This window comes from Scyliorhinus torazame, chromosome 17 (assembly GCF_047496885.1).
Source record: "Scyliorhinus torazame isolate Kashiwa2021f chromosome 17, sScyTor2.1, whole genome shotgun sequence".
Taxonomy (NCBI): Eukaryota; Metazoa; Chordata; class Chondrichthyes; order Carcharhiniformes; family Scyliorhinidae; genus Scyliorhinus; species Scyliorhinus torazame.
The window spans coordinates 105,452,634-105,467,189 of NC_092723.1; positions in this window are offsets into that span (position 1 = coordinate 105,452,634).

Consider the following 14,556-nt stretch of genomic DNA (forward strand, 5'->3'; position numbering starts at 1 on the left):
GCATTCCAGTGGCTACCCACACATCAAGCAGAGTGGCTCGAGCTAAAGGCAAAGCTCACCACTGCTCCGGTACTAGTGTTTTTTGACCCGGACAGGGAAACAAAAATCTCCACGGATGCAAGCCAGGACGGCATTGGTGCGATGCTCCTCCAGAGGGATGACTCCTCATCCTGGGCTCCAGTTGCTTATGCGTCAAGGGCCATGACTCCTACTGAACAGAGGTACGCCCAGATAGAAAAAGAGTGCCTGGGCCTCCTAACCGGCATTGTAAAGTTCCATGACTACATCTACGGTCTACCAACATTCACAGTGGAGACTGACCACAGACCCTTGGTCCACATTATTCATAAGGACTTGAATGACATGACGCCCAGGCTTCAGTGCATTCTCCTTCGACTCCAAAGGTACGATTTTGATTTAGTATACACACCAGGCAAGGAGCTGATAATTGCGGCTGGCCTGTCCTGCTCCATCACCTCGCCCTGTGAACTGGTTGATTTAATCCGCCAGATTGAGGCACAGGTGCAGCTGTGTGCCAGCAACCTCCCGGCCTCAGATGAAAGAGTAATCAGCATTCGTGAAGAGACTGCCAAAGACCCTCTTCTGCAGCTTGTAATGCACCACCTTGCTGGCAAAAAGGGCAATGCCCTCAGTTCTTTAATGTGAAGGACGACCTGACAGTCGTCGAGGGGATCCTCCTCAAGCTAGATCGTATTGTTATTCCTTACAGTCTGCAGAGCTTAGTGCTCAAACAGATCCACGAGGGACACCTAGGTGTCGAGAAGTGTAGGTGCAGGGCCCGGCAGGCTGTCTATTGGCCTGGAATCAACCAGGACATATCCAACATGGTCCTCAATTGTGCGACCTGCCAGCGTTTCCAGCCTGCTCAAACAAAAGAAACACTCCAGCAACACAAGATCATGACCTCTCCGTGGTCCAAGGTGGGAATCGACCTTTTTCACACCAATGGGCGTGACTATGTGCTCATCATAGATTACTTCTCAAATTACCCGGAAGTTGTGAAGCTGTCAGACTTCACATCAAGGACAGTCTGCAAGGCCAGGCATGGTATTCCACTCACTGTCATGAGTGACAATGGTCCCTGCTTCCACAGCCAAGAGTGGTCCAATTTCGCCAAGTCATACCAATGCAACCACATTACCTCAAGCCCACACTACCCGCAGTCCAACGGGAAGGTCAAGAAAGGGGTCCATATAGTGAAGCAACTGCTCTGCAAGGCTGCGGACTCTGCTTCTGACTTCAACCTTGCGCTGTTGGCGGACAGGGCAAACCCTCTGTCCACCGGTATGTCTCCGGCTCAGCTCCTCATGAATAGAGAACTGCGAACGACTGTTCCAGCCATACACTGACCAGGCCTGGATCACCTCCCAGTGCTGCAAAAGGTGCAGCAACTCCGGAACCGGCAAAAGCTGACGTACGATGCTCATGCTACCGATTTGCCTGTGCTATCTCCGGAAGATGCTGTTCGGATCAAGCTACCTGATGGAGGCTGGTCAGCCCCAGCTGTTGTGGTTCGACAGGCTGCTCCCAGATTGTTTGCAGTTTGTATGGCTGATGGCTCCGTTGTCAGGCACAACAGAAGGGCACTGCGCAAAGTTGCCTGCCCACCACCAGATCCTACTTTTCCATATGTTGTTATGCCTCCTCCGGACACCTCGCACCACGAGGCCACCAATCTGGCAGCAATCCCACCTGTCCAGGCGCCGTCGTCCCCACCTCCACCACTCAGGCAGCCGACAAGGATCCAACACCAGCCCCAAAGATTGGGTTTATAGACATTTATCTTGTAAATTTTGTTCTGTATCTGCACGCTAGACACTTCTTATGTATATGTTCATCCACTTGCCATTTAATGTAAATAGTTACACATGTAAATACAGTCGGATATGCTCCAAGCAACCAACATTTTTTTAAAAAGGGGAGATGTCATGATATGCACTCATGCACATAATGAGATACAGACAGGCAGTGACAGACACCCAGTACAGCCAATCAACACACAGGACAGAACACAACCAATCACCAGGCAGAACACTAGAGGGTGGTCTTCCACTATAAAACACACAAGGCATCAACACTCTGCCTCTTTCCACTGGTGACAACAGTCAGGGTGTATATATCAGTTAGCACCTTCTACACATGGCTCAGAGCTGGTCTGGTCTAGTTAGTTATAGCAAGCCCGCTTAGATTAGTAGAGTGTCAAACCCACAGCGAACTGTGTGCACTGCTTAAGAAGTTCAATAAAGCGTATTGAACCAACATCACAGTTTGGAATCTACTTTCAAGTACAACTGCATCCAGTTGCAGTCCGTGTTACCCCAAGGTGAATAACACAACAGTCTTTCTCTTCAGCTGATCTTATGTTTTGGCCCCTCTGGTTGGCAAACATCATGACTCCAGACAGAGGTTTGTCAGAAGTCTCTGATTGAAATTCTCCTGCTGGCTCATTCAATAACTTCCTGCGATAAGTATTTCCAGTTTTTGGAGCTGAAAAGTCCTAAAAAGCTTCAGCAGCACAGTACTAATCAAATTAAGTAAGCCAATAAATTATCTGGGGACAAGAAATTATTTCTTTAACTATCTCTGGAAATAGTATGCCTTCCTGATTGTTTCCACTTGTTAGCAATGAAGAGCGATTGGTGGAGGCAGAGACCCTCATAACATTTAAGAAGTATTTAGTGCACTTGCAATCCTAGGGCATACAAGACTATGGGCCAAGTGCTGGAAAAAGAGATTAGATTAGTTAGGTGGTTGTTTTTGACAGGCGCAGGTGCGATGGGCTGAAGGGACCTTTCTGTGTTGTAGACCTCGAGGACTCAAGGGTGAAATTTTAACCTGCCAGAGTGGGTGCGTTTTTGACTTCGTGAAACCTGGCACGTCAGCAAGCTGTAGAATTTCACAGCACAGAAGGAGGCCATTCAGCCCATCATATCTACACCGGATCCGAAAGTGCTACCTAGCTAGTCTCATTTCCTAGCCCCATCTCCGAAGCCCTTTAAATTCATCAAATATATATCCAGCTCTCTTTTGAAAGATCCCTATGGAATCTGCCTCTACTACTCTCCCAGGCAGTGCATTTCAAATCCCAACAACTCTCTGAGTAAAGAAGTTTCTACTCATCTGAGAAGCTGGTTTAGCACAGTGGGCTAAACAGCTGGCTCGTAATGCAGAACAAGGCCAGCAGCGCTTGTGAACATCCCGTACTGGCCTCCCCGAACAGGTGCCGGAATGTGGCGACTAGGGGCTTTTCACAGTAACTTCATTGAAGCCTACTTGTGACAAGCTATTATTATTATTATCTCACTCTTAGCTCTCTTGCTGTCCATATTGAAATTGTGACCCCTAGTCGCTGACATACCAACTAGCGGGAACAGAATATCCATCTTATCCTTCTTTACCCTCTCAAAATTGTTCGTCATTTTGAACACCTCAATAAGGTCACTGATTCTTCTTCTCTGCTCTAAGCAGAACAAGCCTAATTTCTCAAATCTTTCCTTAAATCTAAAATTCCTCATTCCTGCTATCATTCTATCAGGAATCCACTGGCTATGGCTTGAACCTGAGCATGCTCTGCAGCGCATGGAAAAAAAATCCATGGGACGGCCAGCCCTCCAAGATATCTGCTACTTCTACCCTCTTGTACATTCATAATTATTCCACCATTCTCAGCCGTGCCTTCAGTTGCCTCAGCCCCAAGCTCTAGAATTCCCCCTCCCTGCCCCTCTACCACCCTTTCCCCTTTTAAGACACTTCCCAAAACCTACCTCTTTGATTAGGTTTTTGGCCATTGGACTTAATGGGCGGGATTCTCCGTCCCGCCACACCAAATTTCTGGTGCGTCTCGCCAGCCGGCCAATGGGGTTTCCCACTGTGGACAGCCCCACGCCGTCGGGAAGTCCCCGGGCTGCCGGTGAAACAGAGAATCCTGACAGCGGAGAATCCAACCCAATATCTCCTTCATGACTTGGTGTCATACTTTGTTTTAGAATGTTCCTGAGCAGTGCTTTGGGGTGTTTTATTATGCTGAAGCTGCGATACAAATATAAGTTGTTTTTGTTAAATATGTGATGCTCATTTGCGGATGTACCCTGTATTCTGAATTTACCAGTTTGCATGTGTTTACTGGAAATTGAAATGTAATACATTGCGAGAGGACGGCAAAATTTGGAGGGCCTGAGCGATTGACAGACAAGTTATGATTTAAGTACTAAGACCTAACAGCTGCCTCCTCACCTAAGCAATAGGTTTTTCCTCAGAAGGTTTGTTCTGAGAGTGAGCCCTCACTACTTTTTGGATGATTCTCCCACACTTTGGGGGTTATTTCTATTACCTTGGAGATCTTTTTCCTTTTTTCTACCCCTTTATTCTTTCATGGGGATGTGAGCATCGCTGACGAGGCCAGCATTTGTTGTCCAGCCCTAATTGCCCTTGAACTGAGTGGTGTGCTGGGCCATTTCAGAGGGGCAGTTAAGAATCAACCACATAGTTTTAGGTCTGGAGACACACGTAGGCCAGACCAGGAAAGGACGGCAAATTACCTTTCCTAAAGAACATTAGTGAACCAGATGTTTTTTTTTACAATAGTCATCATTTTGAGCTTTTCAAATCCAAATTTTTAATTGAATTTAAATTCCACCGGCTGTTAGAATCATAGAATCATAGAAGTTTACAGCATGGAAACGGGCCCTTCGGCCCAACCAGTCCATGCCGCCCAGTTTTTACCATTAAGCTAGTCCCAGTTGCCCGCACTTGGCCCATAACCCTCTATACCCATCTTGTTGTGGTGGGATTTGTACACGTATCCCCAGAATGTTAGCCTGGGCCTCTGGATTACCAGTGTCATTAGCACATACAATGCTACCCCAGATGATCAAAACCGCAATCAGATAAAAGAATGCTCGGCCTCAAGCCTTATTATCTTGTTGAAATTGTCCAACATGACTGTTACATAAAGTCCAGTTTTCAGGAATTAACATTGAACGGGCACCTTCATTATAATAGGTGGCCTTTTCACCAAATATAGGTTATTAATTAGGGGTGGTCTATTATTGATAAAATGAACATCTTTCCCGTAATCATTAATTATACAACCTCAAAATTCATTCTAAGTATCTCAACCCAAACTCGAATTTTCAGTTTTATTAGATTGCTGTTGGTTGATTTCAGATCTGTTCTAAATATAAGACCATACGACGTAGGAACAGAATTGGGCCATTCGACCCCTCGAGTCTGCTCTGCCATTCAATGAGATCATGACTGATATGATGATCCTCAACTCCACTTTCCTGATTTATCCCCATAACATTTGATTCCCTTACTGATTAAAAATCTCAGCCTTGAACATACTTAATGGCTCAGCCTATACAGCCCTCTGGGGAAGTACCACTACCCTCTGAGAGAAAAATTTCCTCCAAATCAATACCCCAAATGGGCGACTTCTTACTCTGAGATTATGCCCTCTGTTCCTAGACTCTCCCACAAGGGGAAACAACCTCTCAGCATCTAACCTGTCAAGCCCCCTGAACCTGGCGCATCTCACATACTCGGGGTTTGAGGTAATATTACTTTAATCTTTCATTGATAACTTTCCTTTCTTTTGCAATGTTTTATCTGCAACAAGTAAACTCTAAACATAGGAATCGCTGATAGAAATATTATCAGCCTATCTTTTCTTTTCAGAATTTATCTAGCTTGTAATTTATACCTTTTTGTATAAGCACCGTAACTGCATTTATTAGAACTTTATTTGTGCCATATAGATTTCTGTATCAAAGAGTCTCAAATGCCCACTCCTTTTTTCTTGTCGCGAGAGAATGTTTACGGAGGAGTTTCACCCAGACCGTTAGAATATCTGGGAGATTACAATATATTCACAAAATAGTTGTAAAAAATCTATCAAGGAGAAGGTAATAATTTTGGTTGAGGGATCGTAACCCACTTACCCTTCCTTGGTTCTAGTTCCCTCTGACTGAAGTTGAGATAAATTAAACTGACGGTACTTTATGTGGATCGGTTTAGCTCAGTCGGTTGGATGGCTGGTTCGTGGTGTGGAAGGACACCAACAGCGCGGGTTCAATTCCTGTACCGGCTGAGGTTATTCATGAAAGCACCACCGTCTAAACTTTGCCCCTCACCTGAGGTGTGGTGATCCTCAGGTTAAATCACCGCCAGTCAGCTCTCCCCCTCAAAAGGGAAAAGCAGTCTATGGTCATCTGTGACTATGGCGACTTTACTTACTTTACATCGGACCTTGATTATACTTCAAATATTACTGAAGATTGCGATCCCACAAAGATTCAGGGTGCTCTGCCAGCCTCCCACACAGTTTTCAACTCATGGACCGGGATTCTCCGAGCCTCCTCACTGCAATCGCGCTCGGCACGGGGGCGGAGAATGGGGCATAAGACCTGTGATCGGGTCCAACGCCTTCCTGCGATTCTCCGGGGACCGGAGAATCGCCGCCAGTCGCGTGCGCGTGGTCGACGCAGCAGCGATTCTCCGTCGACAACTGGCTGAGTTCCTGCCGCCGTGGTTAACTCATGGTTCTGCCCGGGGAGCTCGGAGTGGCGGCTGCGGACTCAGTCCGTGGCCTCCCTGGTGAGGGACGGGGGGATCCGTCATCGGGGGGAGCCTCCAGGACGGCCAGGCTCACGATCGGGGGCCACCAATTGGTGGGCGCGCGCAATCTGGGGGGGGGGGGGGCCTATATTGTTGGGGCCGGCCCGCTGAGTGGGTCCGCCATGTTGCGCGGGGCTGCTACCACAGGCGGCCGCCATGCACATGTGCAGACCCACAGCCGGAAGTGCAGGGCCCCGTATCGGCAGCCGGAGCTGCGAGGACTACTCCAGGCCCTGCTAGCCCCCTTCAAAATGGAGAATCACTCTGGACTTTCTCCAGGAAAGTCCAGAGTAATACACGCCTGTTTTCTCCCGGGCGTGGGGACATAGCCCCATTATCAGAGAATTCTGCCCATGATTTCTGGGAATATTATCGAATTGATGTATAGAGTGCCAGAGTTTAAAATGGCACTGGGGAAGGAGTTTTTATGTTACATTGTCAAATTGTCCAATTTCAGGTATGCACTTTGCTTGCATGGTGTTGGGCGAGTTTTCAGTTTGGAGCGATATGTGAGATTACAGTCAGAGTTCTGGGTCATCTTTTGAAGATAAAATGAGTGATGAAATATTAAAAATTCTTGCCCTCCAATTGTGATTCAACATCAATGCTGCAAGTTCATTCAATACGCACTTTGACTCAGAGAGCCTTCTAAACTTATTTCCCAAATGATATAATAGCAATTCATTACCTTTAAATATACTTTTATGTCATTTCTTTCTTTGCAAATGATCTCTTATTTTTGGTCAGTCTGACCTAACCATCAGTTTATTGCGTCCAGAATGTTGCTAATAAATCCCGAGTTAATCATTTGGGTGAGCAAAGAACTCTCTAGGTACTATATGATTCTACTCTGTGGGGTGATTCTGCAGACTTTGTTCAAAAATGAAAACCTTGATGCAGCTCTGATGGGGATTGAACACAGTTTGTGCAATTTTGTCCTTGGCAGGAATCTGACCATTGTGAATTTGGCTTCCACCCTTCCCCTGACCTACATTCTCATTGTCTCAAAGCTATGTAAAGATAACAATTCAATTTCCATTATTCACCAGTACATCGGATTCCAAAATATATTTTTTGCATTTCCTCAGGAGATAGAATCACAGAATGGTTGCAGCACAGGAGGAGACCATTCGTTCTATCGTGTCTGTGCTGGCCCTCTGCAAGAGTAATCTGCCCAGCACCACTTCCCTGCCCTTTTCCCTGTAGGTCTGAAAACCTTTTCTCTTTGGATAATGTGATTGAATCTGCCTCCACCACTCTCAGGCAGCGAATTCCAGGTCCTCAACGATCACTGCCTGAAAAGGCTTTCCCTCATGTAGCCCTCAATTATTAATTGACCTCCTGTTACAAGATACAGAAAGGTCCACATAATATTGATCTTTATGACCTTGATATTATTAAAGTAAGTGATATTGTCCTTAAAACAATGACATATGGATGAAAATGTTTTTCAAATGTGGGCATTGCTGACTAGGGCAGCATTTGGTGCCCATCCCAAATTGCCCCTTGAGAAGGTGGTGGTGAGCTGCCTTCTTGAACCGCTGCAGTCCCTGTGGTGCAGTACACCTGCAGTGCTGTTAGGGAAGGAGTTCCAGATTTTGGCCCAGTGACAGTGAAGGAACAGCAACATAATTTCAAGTCAGGATGGTGAGAGGCTTGGACGGGAACTTCCAGGTGGTGGTGTTCCCATGTAGCTGTTGCCCTTGTCCCTCTAGATGAAAGTGGCAGTGAGTTTAGAAGGTGCTGTCTAAGGAGCCTTGGTGAGTTCCTGCAGTGTTTCTTGTAGATGGTGCACACGGCTGTTTCTGTGCATCGGGGGTGGAGGGTTTGAATGTTTGTGGATGGGATGCTCATCAAGTGGGCTGCTTTTTCCCAGATGGTGTTGAGCTTCTTGACTGTAGGAGCTGCATTCATCCAGGGAAAAGGAGAGTATTCCATCACACGCCTGACTTGTACCTTGTAGATGATGGACAGGCTTTGGTGAGTCAGGAGGTGAGTTATACTGGAAGAGCACCCCACCTAATCCCACTCCCCCGTCCTATCCCGTAAACTCCGTAACCCCACCTAGCCTACACACCTTTGGATACTAAGTGACAATTTCTTAGCATGACCAATCCACCTAACCTGCACATCTTTGGAGTGTGGGAGGAAACCGGAGCACCCGGAGGAAACTCATGCAGGGAAGGGGAGAAAGTGCAAACTCCGCACAGACAGACAGTCACCCAAGGTCGGAACTGAACCTGGGTCCCTGTCGCTGTGAGGCAGCAGTGTTAATCACTGAACCACCATGTCGCAAACCAGGTATAAACCTGAAAGAAGACCACTTAAAATTGAGTTTTCTGATGGAGCAGAATGCTTGGAAATGGCTGAAAAGCAAGGTTAGTTTAAACTATGGAAATGCCTGGATAATGAAGCCATAAAACCTCAACGTTAATTGCACCAGAGAGATTTGTGTGGAGAATAGTGCCATAAAATCATTTGCAAACTCATTTAGAAAATGCTTAACCGGAAGTAAAGTTGTCACTGTTCATTCCAGTAAACACTGATGGATAAACTGGAAATGAGACCCAACATGAGAGTTATAGGAACAGGAGCAGGAAGGAGTTTTAATCTCTCAACCATTTTCCACCATTCAATTAAATCATGGATTGAAACATCCTTTGGCTTATAACCTTACCTCTCAAAACTCTAGTAATCTCAGTTTTGACAATTTCAATTGACTTTTAGTCTCAACTCTTTGGTGAGAATTTCTCGATTTCCATGACTCTTTGTGTGAGCCTAGCTCTAATTTTGGGTCTTCACTCCTTTGTTCTGGACCAAATGAAATCCTTTCTCTCCACATCAACTAAACTCAATTAGATCACTCCTGAGTCATAGAAACATATCTAATCTGCTGTATTTAAAGGAATACATGCCTAATCATATACAACCTGTCTCCATAATTTAATCCTTTTAATCCCAAATCCACACTGCACCCTCTCCATGTCCAATATATTCAATTAGGCAAAGACTTATTACTGCCAATGTAGCACACCACTTCTGCTGTTTATGCTGTTTTGCATACATATAGGATTGAGTTGTAGCTTCACTAGGTTGACACCTTTTCTGTATGCCTAGTGCTGTTCCTGGCTTGCCCTCCTGCACTTCTCATTGAACCAGGATTGATTCCTTGGCTTAATGGTAATGGCAGAGTGAAAGATATGCCAGGCTATGCTACAATATTATTTTAAGTGGTGGCAGCGTGACATCACTAGAAGAGAAGTGTGTCATGTGATCCGGTCCAAGTTTCACTTTTACTCTTGAGCAGAGTACACACACACACAGCTCTGCTGCTGAAGTTTGCAAACCTTCTACCTCGGTATAAATGTTCTCATGCACCTAGTCTCAATAAATGAACCCACAATGTGTTTCTCCAATCCCTCATGAGTGATTGATGCCTTTATATAATTTTAAAATGACAGGCTATGGGTTTAAATGTAGCAGCGAAATACAAATCTACTGCTGCTGATGCACCTGATCGATGCCCAATCTTTAGCTACTAACTCTTGTTCTGAATCTATTCTATTTGGCATGGTGGGAGTGCTACACAACAGGATGGAGGAGATCCTCAGTCTGAAGATGGAACATTGTTTCTACAGGGTCCTGTGCAGTAGTCACTTCCACCAATGCAGTCATGGACAGATGCATCTGAAACAGGTAGGTTGGTGAGGATGAGGTTAAGTAGATTTTTACCTTGTGTTGGTTCTCTCGTCACCTGCGCAAGTTCAGTCTTCACAGACTTACAAAATTGTTACAGTGCAGAAGGAGGCCATTTGGCCCATTGTGTCTGCACCAGCTTTCCAAACGAGAGTCGTGACTTAGTGCCATTCCCCTGCCTTTTCCCCCAAACCCCTGCACACTATTTGAGTAGATGATCTTTTGAATGCCTCGATTGCCTCCAGCCAGTGCGTTCCAAACTCCAACCATTCCCTGCTTGGAAACCTTTTTTCTCACATCACATTTGTTTCTTTTGCAAATCACCTTAAATCTGTGCCCTCTTGATCAAGATCCATTTACGAACAAGGGAATGCTGTGGCGTAATGATATTATCGCTGGACGAGCAATCGAGAGACCCAAGGTTGTGGTCTGGGCACCCTGGTTCAAATCGTGCCATGGCAGATGGTGAAATTTGAACTCAAGAAATATCTCACATTAAAAGTCTAATGATGACTATGAAGCCTTGTCGATTGTCATTAAAAATCCACCTGGTTCACTAATATCCCTGAGGGAAGGAAATCTGTCATCCTTACCTGGTCTGGCCTATATGTGACTCCAGACCCACAGCAATGTGGTTGACTCTTAAATGCCCATTGGGGTGGGCAATAAATGCTGGCCCAGCCAGCGACACCCACATCCCACGAACTAATAAAAAAAAGCAACAGCAGTTTTTCCCTATCTACTCCGTCTATGATTTGAGTACCTCTGTCTCTGTCATTCAGGATTATCTGTAGTGGTGCTGCCGAGTCCATCTTAATGGTTGGATGGACATTGATGCCCCCCAGCCAGATTACATTCTGTGCTCTTGTTACGCTCACTTCTTCCTCCAAATGGTGCTCAACATCGCCAGTCCTGGAGTCTCCACCACTGGGAAACAGCCTCTCAGTATCCACCTGTTCTAGCCTGCACAGATCTTATTGGGTAGGGACAATGGTTACCCCATGGAGAATATTTTGTTCATTAAACAGTAAACAATACCTTTATACAAAAGATACAAACAAACAGCTAAACACTAAACATCACATTAACCACAAGCCGAAAAGGAAAAGACACCATGCCATACACACGAAATAGCAATACAAACACATGGCTATGACAGTGTATATATACAAAGAAAATCAAGGACTCATTACACATTAAACAGGCAACAGTACAATTGAGGTACCAGCATCCAGATCAACCTGTTGCTCACTCCCCTTCCCGCAGCACTTGGCCGCAGAGCACGGCGGAAGAGCGAGAGTGCACTCCTTTCTGGGATCCAGGCCACAGATAAAAGGGGGTGCAGCTGACAAACACACGGCCTCCAGGCATTAATCAATAAACTGCCAGCAGTACAATGAAGAGACCAGCATCCAAATCCACCCACCACTCTCCCCTCTCCCATCCACCCGCAGCACCCAGCAGCAGACTCACATCAGTGGAAAGTCGCTTGGGGGTGACGTAGCAATACACCAGAAATTCACATTGGTGTAGAGCATGGTGGAAGAGCGAGAGTATACCCTGTTCCATTATCCAGGCCTCAGATAAAAAGCGCTGCAGCTGACAAACACATGGCCTTCAGACATCAAACAAGAACAGTCAACAGTACAAGAACTCCCCCCCCCCCCCCCCCGCAAACCCCCGGAGCTCCAGCAGTCGACCTGCATCAGTGAAAAGTTGCTCAGGGGTAAGCAGAACAACATGCTGGACAACTCACACTGACACAGAGCGTGGCAAAAAAGTGAGGAACACCCACTTTCCCTCTCCAGCACTGGTGGTTACAGTCTCCAGGTGAAGAAACAAAAGGGGCCACAGCAGACAAGCACACAGCTTCTAGGCTGTAGGCAGTGAACAGAAATAATACAATAGCAAGCTGACAACTTCCAAACAGTAAACATAAATAGACAACAGTAGAAAAAGGCACCAGCAATTTGCATGGCCTCCAAAATGAAAACAGTAAAGTCACCAACATGGTAAGGCTACCAGCAATCCACAAAAGCAGCTCGACACAACCTTTAAGTTCCTCAGTGGAATTGGACCACTACATTCCCCTCCTGTAGTACTAGCATCAGGTCACCTGATGCCACCCAGTGCTTGATCCAGGCCACAGAAGCAAGAAACCGTAGCATACAAACACACACTTCAAAACATAAAACAGTAAACAGTCAGAAGTACAACAAAAGCACCAACAAGCTGCAAGAAGAGACCCCAACCCCATCTTCAGGCCAGTAGTAGGCCAGCCAAAACCTCCTTCACCTCATTCCAGATCAAATAAGCAGAAGGGGCAGCCGCAAGCAGACACACTCCAGGTCAAAGAAGCAGAAGTAACCTTTCATTGAGAAAGCACCCCTCCCCGTTCTTAAGTCCGGTAAAAGGCCAGCCTAAACCTCCCTTTGCCTCACTCCTGGTCAAAGAAGCAGATGGCACAAAGTTGGATGTGAGTGTGAGCTGTGAGGAGGATGTAGAGTTGCTTCAGTGTGACTTGGACAAGCTGAGAGAGTGGGCAAATGCATGGCAGATGCAGTATAATGTGTATAAAATTGCTTTGGTAGCAAAAACAGGAAGGCAGATTGTTATCTGAATGGCTATAAATTGAGAGAGGGGAATGTGCAATAAGACCTGGGTGTCCTCATACACAAGTCACTGAAGGTAAGCATGCAGTTGTAGCAGGCGGTAAAGAAGGCAAATTATATTTTGGCCTTCACAGCAAAAGGATTCGAGTACAGGAGCAGGGATGTCTTGCTGCAATTAGACAGGGCCTTGGTGCGGTCACACCTGCAATATTGTGTGCAGTTTTGGTCTCCTTATCTGAGGAAGTATGTTCCTGCTATTGAGGGAGTGCAGCAAAGTTTTACCAGACTGATTCCTGGGATGGCGCGACTGACCCATTTGGAAAGATTGAGTTGATTAGGATTATATTCGCATGGAGTTCAGAAGGTTGTGGTGGGGGATCTCATAGAAACCTATGAAATTCTAACAGGGCGAGACAGGATAGATGCAGGCAGGATGTTCCCGATGGTGGGGGAGTCCAGAACCAGGGGTCACAGATAAGGGGTAGACCATTTAGGACTGAGATGAGGAGAAATTTCTTCACCCAGAGGGTGGTGAGCCTATGGAATTTGATACCACAGATCATTGTTCAGGCCAATACATTGGGGTTAGATATAGCTATGGGGGTAAAATGGATCAAAGGAGACCAAAAGCAGGAAGAAGTTACTGAGCTGGATGATCAGCCACGATTAGAATGAATGGCGGAGTGGGCTCATAGGGCCGAATGGCCTCCTTATGCTCCTATTTTCTATGTTTCCATAGTGTTACTGTATCCTATAGTAAAGGACATGGAACCAAGGTAAGTGGTTAAGATACAGATCAGTCATGATTCAACTGAATGTCAGAATAGACCCGCAGGGCTAAATGGCCTGCTACCCTTCCTATCTATGACCCCCTTTGTAGTCTTTTTTCCTAAATCTGTTTCCCCCTCCTTTTCAATATTCTTTTCATCTTTTTCTCTTTACTGCTTATTTCATCTTTAGTGATTATAGCGAGACATATTGGCACCATATTCTGTGACTTCAAGAGAATGTCCCCAGCTGATATTTGAAGGTTTAACAGCTATGGGTTTTGTACATGGCTGGGATTTTATTAAATAAAAGACAAAAGCAGGCTGACAACATAAGCTCCTGAGAGACCTTCTCTACTTTCTGCACTGTCATGTGTTTTATGCTTCATTGCATATCACATATTGTACATTGAAGGCGAGGACGTCAGTGGAATTATCATTTTATCTAACTTTGTTGTGCTAATTCCAATTTTGTATGGCCTGTACCTTCATTTCACACTGAAATCTCGTCGAACAATGTGTTCTTTGTTATTCAGGCTAAGGGACGTACTGACAGTCGAGGGAACAGTTTGATGGTTGCCCGAATATTTTGGACAGGCCTCTCCTGCAGTGCCAACATAACACTTTTCACAGGTTAGGCATCTTGTGAAACTGCCAATGAACTGTTAATTGCTGACTATTCTGTGCTATGAATCCACACTCTATTTCACTTTTGACCTTTAGAGCAAACAGGGGAGAAAGAGGAAAATTTCTTCCCGTCAGTTTGAACTGGATTCAAACCTCAGGAAAAGACAGCAGCCTGCATCAACTAATCCCATTGCCATACTGCAATCGAAACAGGG